General features: G+C 30.4%; 1 long non-coding RNA gene across 1 annotated transcript; it reads left to right on the top strand.

The window, feature by feature from the left end:
- Window positions 1-206: 206 nt before the first annotated feature.
- On the top strand, window positions 207-1,643 carry LOC139859694 (uncharacterized). Its single transcript, XR_011763176.1, has 3 exons — window positions 207-347; window positions 702-826; window positions 1,499-1,643. It is a non-coding gene; the product is annotated as an uncharacterized lncRNA (long non-coding RNA).
- Window positions 1,644-8,748: the final 7,105 nt, after the last annotated feature.

An 8,748-nucleotide genomic window follows, 5' to 3' on the forward strand; every position in this document is an offset into this window, starting at 1 on the left:
AACATTAAATATATTTAATATCTAATATATATACAATAAATACAATATAATTGGATTTTTCGGTTTGAAATCAAATGTTTATTTTACAAACCAAATTCAAATCGAAAACCTTTAATATTTTCGGATAAAATCAAAAAATCAAACTAAAATCAAATAAGTCGATCCACTTTGAACGAATCAATATCAATTTGGTTCGATAGGTTTAGCTGTATCAAAAAACGTCATCACAAATTATCCTAATCCCCCTAATCCCTATTTTTCTAAAATATACTGTATCAAAAAACACCATCGGTAATGTATTCCACAATTCTCACAGCGCCCCATATTCTTCGCCCCAGGAAACGAAGGTAAGTACTCATTTGAATCAGTGCTATTGGTTTGGTTTTTTCGATGTAGAATTTTGTATTACTGTAGTCTGGCCATTCAATATATCCTGTAATTCGTATATGAACGTTAAATTTAATTGATTGAAACTACTTGAATTAATTAGTGCTATTGAATTGAATTAATTGAAACAACTAAAGTTCCTGATGAATTATTCAAAAAGATTTCAAATTTGGAAGAATAGCTTGTTAGTTTGACCAAAAAGGTTCAGAAGGAACTGGCTTCCATTGAAAGTATATTAGAATTGTAATTTTAGGTGATAATTATACAGATTGTGTCTCGAACGCAAGTTGTTTTGATTATGTTTGTACCCATAGCCATAGGGATGGTTGGAGTTAGCGAGTGCTCGTAATTCGATGTGTGGTTCGGTTGTCAACAGTGGCTTGCATCTCTCTTAGATCTCATTCTCCTGGTACAACAATGGAGCTGCATCATCACATTGGTATTTCATTTCTCTCTTTGTTATCTTTTAGTTTTTTACGGCTCTAGTTATTGAGTCGACAGCAAGTGTCGATTTATTGGCGGCTACACTGACTCTTAGAGCCTAAATTAAATTTCAGGTAGGATTTAAAACCCATGAAAATTTGATTTTACCATTTTCATGGCGTCATAATTTTATTTTTAAATTTTAAAAAAAAATTCCTACTTATTGGCCGGAGGTCCACTCGGAAGCAATCTCTCTATCCTTCGAATAGAGAGAGCGATGACTTTCTCTACTTTTGAGAGTGTTTTTCACTCTGGGTGGAGAAATAACTTGTCTTTATTCTCGGATAAGAGATGAATTGTCTACATCTCACCTCTCCCATACACCACTTATGTGGTATTGGGTTTTGTTGTTGTTGTTGTTGTTGTTATCTTTTAGTTTTTGTTGCCGGATATATTGTTTATAAAGGGTTTTACATTTTAGTGTTGAGATTTATTTGTTCCAAAATTTGAAACTTTAAATGAAAAGATCTAAGCTTACTATTAATTAAAAAACAGATGTCTAAAGTCTTTGGCTTTTCTATATAAAGTTGGATGTGGATTAGTAGTTATTTGGTTTGTACATGTTTCATGGTCAAATAGATTGATTTGGGACTTATCTTGCATTTCGATTAAAAATTAAAATGTGTAGGTACATGTTTAAGAAATCAGGGGGATTTGATGGGTACTTATTTGGTTCAAGAGATATTAGAAAAATGTCAGACAAGCATATTTTATGATGTCACAACCGAACCGATGAAGAATCATATGTTTGTTCTATAATTTGAATTTCAAGGTAAATACACATTATGACATCTACAAAACATATGATAAAATTTCGCGCTTTAATTTTTATATGTTGGGTATGTACTGCAAGCTTGTGTCCACTTATAACAGGTTGTCTAATGGGTCAAAATGGGACGACGTCAAATTGGGTATTGGTATCTAATGATTTTTGATTCGTTTTTACGTTGAATATATTTTGGCACTTAAATAAAAAGTTGAGTTAGTTTGGAAGTATTGAAACTGATATGAATCGTAACAAGGAAAAGTATTGATCTTGGGTAAAAAAATATTGAAGATGGAACTGCTATATATTTTGTTGACTTTTTAAAATCTAAATGGAGAGTAGAATATTAGAAATGATGGGGCAGGGGATGATCAAACCGTTGTTGGTGAGATGTTTAGTTTGAAATACAGTAGAAGATCAAGTGTGTATGTATAACAACCCTCACATTTTCATACTTGAATTGACTAATTTGCCCCTAGGGTTGTTATCCATACGTAATATATAATTAAATTCGACGTTAATCAAATATTTATTTTTAGTCGACACGTTTTGTTAATTAAAGTTTACACTAATTATATAAAATAACTTTAGTTAATATTAATATTAATGCGTATTACATTTATAACTATATGTAACATAATTATTAATTAAATGATAAGTTATTTTAATCATTATATATATTTTTAGCTTATAAAAAAAGAGATTTTTTTATAAATTAAATAATGAGCCCATGAATTTTGACTAAATATTTTCAAAGATAAAACTTATTAAAAATATTTTTAACATGTTTTTTTTGTCAAAATTGGCACCTTTATTTTATTTTATTTTTTTTCTTTTCACCAACCATTTTTACCTATAAATACATGGCTCCTCATTCATTTTTTCTTGCCAAAAACAAAAACTTAAGTTATTCTCTCAAAACCTTGAAGAAAATTTGAGGAACTTTCTATTTTTTTTTTAATATTGTCGATTATATTTATATTTATTGTATACTCTTTGTAAAATTCGAAATTAATTATGTTTATATGTTATAATTAGTATTATAAGTATTATGATGTATAAAAATAATTTTGATAATTTATGGAATATTATTTATAATTAAATACGAATTGCGTAGTATTTAAACGTAAAACCAATGTAAAATTCGTAATAAATATTTTTAACCAAAAATAAAATATATATAATTTTTTTCTGAGTTTATAAAACTTATATAGATCTGCAAAAATTATAAAAATAATTTCTTGGGTCAAATTGGTAATTATTATATAATTAAACTCTATTATTATGTAATTCGAAGGTAAATTAAGAATAAATATAAAATAATAAAAAATATTTTTTAAATATTTTTTCTACAGGTTATTAGACTGATAGAAACTTATAAAAATTATAAAAATAATTGTTTGGGTTTATTTTGTAATTATGTAGAATTAAACTTGTTTTGTGAATAAATTAAGGGTAAAAACAAAAATAAATACAAAAATATAATAAAAACGTTTTCTTAAATTTTTCTACTAATCTATATGATTAACTAAGACTATAAAAATTATGTATATAATTTTTAGATATTTAATTAATTATTTAGACATTTTTAGATAATGTTCGATTAATAAAACACTATTATTTTTGAAGTAATTTAGGTATTTATTTAAAGGTAATTATATTTAATATATATAAAACATACTAAGGTATAATAACTAAATATTAAATAATACTTAGGTTATATTATCACATATATAATTATTATGCACATTAATAATTCGTTGTGTGTATACACCTATAACGTAAAGGTTATAATTAAAAGATAACGTGCACTTTCTACGAACCTCACTACTACTTGTGGCCTAGAGTGGTCCTTGTTGCCTTATGAGAACCGCTTGTGGATTTCGAATGCCATGACTTAGATTCTGGTCAAGAATCCTGGGCGCCCGGTAACAACAGATCATTTGAGTGACTTGCATGATAGAAACGAAGTTTGGACAAGATTGTGCAACATCTTTGTGAAGAATTATAACCCGAACTTCTTTAAACTAGGAGCTTACTATAAGTGGAAGCTTTCCATAAATAGTAGGTTTTCAAAAATAGAAACTTTTGAGAAATAGGCATTTTTCTCGAAAATCGTCACTGTTAATATAGTTGCTATATTAATAAACAAACTTTATGTATGTTAGACATTAACTAATCAAAGATTATATCTCTAGGTTAAGATCTCCGATCACTTACCCCGTTCATTCTTCTTTGCGTGGAATAACTTACTTGCTACTAAGGTGAACTTCATAGCCCTACTTTTTACTATTTCATAACTGTTTTTATAACTTTTGGGGTGAGACACATGCTTGCTTTTAAACTGTTTTACGCTTAGACACAAGTACTCAACTGTTAACTATGCTGTCTTGCTTTGATTCATGCTAAATCCCTACCGTAATATCGTTAATTGCTATGTATAAATGTAAACTTAATTATTGTGAGTAGGCCTATTGAGAGTAACGTCTCTAACTATTTGACCGCTGGTCTTTGGTTACATAATAATGATTCCACGACACTGACAGTACAAGGTGTCACAGGGTAAATTTTGTTTAGCAGCGATATTACAAACTGCAACAACACTTTTAGATTGATATTTCTATATCAATCAACTTTAAACTAAATCTTGTGATCTATCATTATTATCAAAATTATTGTTTATGATAAACCTATGAACTTACTAACCTTTTGGTTGACACTTTTAAGCATGTTTTGTCTCAGGTACTTATATATTATGCTTCCGCTCTAGAACTTTGATGTACTTAGAAGTCAAGCCATGCACTGCGACCAGAGTTAACATCTGCGTCAATGTCGATTTTGACGGGGTGTTACAGTTGGTATCAGAGCGGTGGTTGTAGGGAACTAGGCAGTCTTAATGTGGATAACCCAGATTAATAGGGTGCATTAAAGTCTAGTCTACAGCCTGACCTATGGCTTTAAGATATTATTACTTGCATTATACATATACATATCTCTTATTCTGTAACTCCGGGAGGAAACTACCATTGTGATTCAAAATATTCTATAACTCACACGAGTTATCTTTATAAACCTACCTTGGTTAAGGGAACCAAGGGATGTCACTCATGATTTCTGAAATTCTTGACATTCCTATGTCATCTATCATGGTTTTGTGTATTACGTATGTATTACATGAAATGTTATCTATAATTTTTGAAATTTCTATGTTTGTTACTACTCATACTCAAACGTATATAACTCCCTGTTATATTACGTACCTATGTGCCCTTATGCCTTTGTGCATTGGTTTGCGAACCGAAAAATGTCATTATTGACTCATAAATATTCTCGATAACTCAAAGACATTATAATGTCATCATTATTCATATTCATTACTTTTAAATTTTTGTTTTCTCGTTATTTATGATCATTGAACTTTCTTGACGGGTGGCGTCTACAAAACTCTAGGATGTAAGAGTTTGGATTACCGATTTAAAGGATCCTATAGCTCAAGCCCCTAGAACTGAATAGGCCATTACGAATTGAAAGTCTTTAATCGAAAGTTTATCTGATTACATACTTATCATTTTTAATCTAGACACGTCATACTGCAATTATTGCATAAATGGAGTATAGACAAATCATATCTAACATATCTATCCCAATAGACTTTGTCTAACACTTTTTCTAAATTTTCTCCGTAAATTACGGAATCTCTTTGCTATATATACGTATTCAAGGAGACGGAGATATCATTCAGTATTCAACACCCATCTCATATCGAAAACCCTTTATTCGATCATTGATAATGCTAAAAACGAACATATATTTCATAGCATTATCCCTCAAGAAAGACAAACTTTTAGTTGCAATTGTTCTATTTACAAGTGATATTCGTTTAAATAATAAAAGGTGCAGACAAAAGACAGATTCGACGAATTAAAGACGCAAACGACCAAAAAGCTCAAAAGTACAAAGTACAATCAAAGTGGTTCAAATTATTGATGAGAAACGTCTCAAAATTACAAGAATACGAGTCGCAAATACAAGATATTAAATTGTACGCAAGGACGTTCGAAAATCCGGAACCGGGACCAGAGTCAACTCTTAACGCGCGACGCAACGGAGCAAAAATTACAAGTCAACTATGCACATAAATATAATATAATATATAAATAATTCTTAAAATTATTTATATATTATATATATTTAATAAAACCGTCAGCAAACAAGAAAATAAATCTATGTGAGCTGGAAAAGCAGGCCATGCGATCGCATGGCCTGGAAGTGCAATTTCCATGCGATCGCATGGCCCCAATATGCTGGCCACATCTATAAATTTCGCAGTTTTGGTCGAACAAAAACACATCTTTTTCTCTTCTTTCCTCTTACGTAAAAATAAATATATATATTATAATTTTAATTTTAATTTTAATTTTAATAATAAGGGTATGTTAGCGAATGTTGTAAGGGTGTAAGTCGAAATTATGTCCGTGTAACGCTACGCTATTATTAATCATTGTAAGTTATGTTCAACCTTTTTAAATTAATGTCTCGTATCTAAGTTATTATTATGCTTATTTAAGCCGAAGTAATCATGATGTTGGGCTAAATATTAAAGACGGGGTAATTGGGCTTTGTACCATAATTGGGGTTTAGACAAAAGAACGACACTTGTGAAAATTAGACTATGGGCTATTAATGGGCTTTATATTTGTTTAATTAAATGATAGTTTGTTAATTTAATATAAAGATTTACAATTGGACGTACCTATAAATAACCATATACACTCGATCGGACACGATGGGCGGGATATTTATAAGTACTAATAATCGTTCATTTAACCGGACACGGGAATGAATTAATAGTCAATGGACTTATTAAAACAGGGGTGAATTATATACAAGGAAAATTGGTGTAATTATAGTTTAAGTCCCCAATTAGTTGGAATATTTGACTTCGGATATAAGGATAATTTGACGAGGACACTCGCACTTTATATTTATGACTGATGGACTGTTATGGACAAAAACCAGACGGACATATTGAATAATCCAGGACAAAGGACAATTAACCCATAGTAATAAACTAAAATCAACACGTCAAACATCATGATTACTGAAGTTTAAATAAGCATCATTCCTTTATTTCATATTTAATTACACTTTTAATTATCGCACTTTAATTTATTGTCATTTTATTTATCGTACTTTTTAATTATCACAATTTTATTTATCGTCATCATATTTAATTGCACTTTTATTTATCGCAATTTCATTATCGTTATTTACTTTACGCTTTAATTTAAGTTATATTTATTTTTAATATTTTACATTAGGTTTTAACTGCGACTAAAGTTTTAAAATCGACAAACCAGTCATTAAACGGTAAAAATTCCCTTTTATAATAATAATACTACTTATATATATATTTATATACAAATATAGTTTTTAAAAATATAGCGTTAAACTTGGCTAGCTCCCTGTGGAACGAACCGGACTTACTAAAAACTACACTACTGTACGATTAGGTACACTGCCTATAAGTGTTGTAGCAAGGTTTAAGTATATCCACTCTATAAATAAATAAATAACTTGTGTAAAATTGTATCGTATTTAATAGTATTTTGTAGTAAAAATACTACTATTTTGTACCCCTTCGCTTTAATATCAATCATATAATATGGATTTCTTACTTAATTCCTCGAACTCCTCGAGCTTCAATGGCAGCGTAACCGGAATGAACCAACCAATTACTCATCATCTTTCTGGATGAATTGGTGGTGAGTTCGTAGTCTACTTAATCAATGGAGACAAGAAGAAGGTGACCCCTTTCACCCACCAAATTGTCCTATTGGCGAAGAATCTGAAGCACTTACCGGCGAATCAATCCGGAACGCCATTTTCACCCTCATTTCCAGGATATCCCGCCACGAGTATATAATATCTAGAATTCTAGATCTTATTCATCCCCTTGTTCTAACCGCCAATCATCCCGGAGTAATATAAGAAGTCAACGAGCTTCGCGCTCGAGTAGTGGCTTTGGAGAATATGGTGCAAAATTTACGAGCACCAACAGCATCACCAGCATCAACACCAACAGTACCATTACCACCACCAACAACAACAACATCCGCATTACACGTCTCAACATCACACTCGGTACCTCGAACATCAACATCGTATGCCCCATAGATACCAAGGAATACCAACAACAATAACCGATGAAGTATTGATTCATAACTTCATTGGAGAAATATTTCGCGACGATTATGTAATCTCTAAAGTTTTAGGGATTATTCATTTCTAGTTCCAGCTAAAATCAAATGAGTTTAATAGTATATTAACTCATTAAATCTATATTACATCTGCAGAAAATATACATTTTCATAAAGACTGTAATAAAAATACTCTTGTACAAAATATTACTTGTGAAATTTTTAACGGGTAGGTAATGCCCGAGAAATATTTAAGTTCACAATTAAATATGTTACACTGTACATTCTTCAATTTTGATTCAAAAATCATCAACTATACTCACTATTTTCACGACGATATACATTCTTTCATAGAAATCTGAACAACCATACTCATTCAAATCCAATTACATATTCTGATTTTAACATATCAGAATCCAAGTCGAGATATAACCGATATCATCCCTCTTATATTCTTACATCTTTCAAAGCTGTACTTTGACTTCAAAACTGTGATAGAACATCACTTCTATTCATAAGACTCAGAAAAATATTCGTATCATTCAAAATTTTAGAACATCATATGTATATTGACGATTACAATTTGCATTCAAACTCTTCATGATTCTTGAAAACACCTTAATTAAGAAACAATCGAGAGAATGATCCAACCACATGTTATCTACAGTCATGCACCTGAAAAACTCCCGGAACCTAAGTAGAAGTTTAACACAAATTCGTGATCCATTGGCGTTGTTATTACCGAAAATAACTTTGCAATTCCTTTCCAAAATAGCCAATTTTGTCACACCTCCAGCAAAATCAATTTCGACTTTTCATTCGGATTAGCCTTATTATAACCTTGATATATACGTTGCCCTGTATGTCATTATTACCGGGGAACCTTTTATATTCCACCACATTATCAGCAGA

This window comes from Rutidosis leptorrhynchoides, chromosome 1 (assembly GCF_046630445.1).
Source record: "Rutidosis leptorrhynchoides isolate AG116_Rl617_1_P2 chromosome 1, CSIRO_AGI_Rlap_v1, whole genome shotgun sequence".
In the NCBI taxonomy this organism is placed as follows: domain Eukaryota; kingdom Viridiplantae; phylum Streptophyta; class Magnoliopsida; order Asterales; family Asteraceae; genus Rutidosis; species Rutidosis leptorrhynchoides.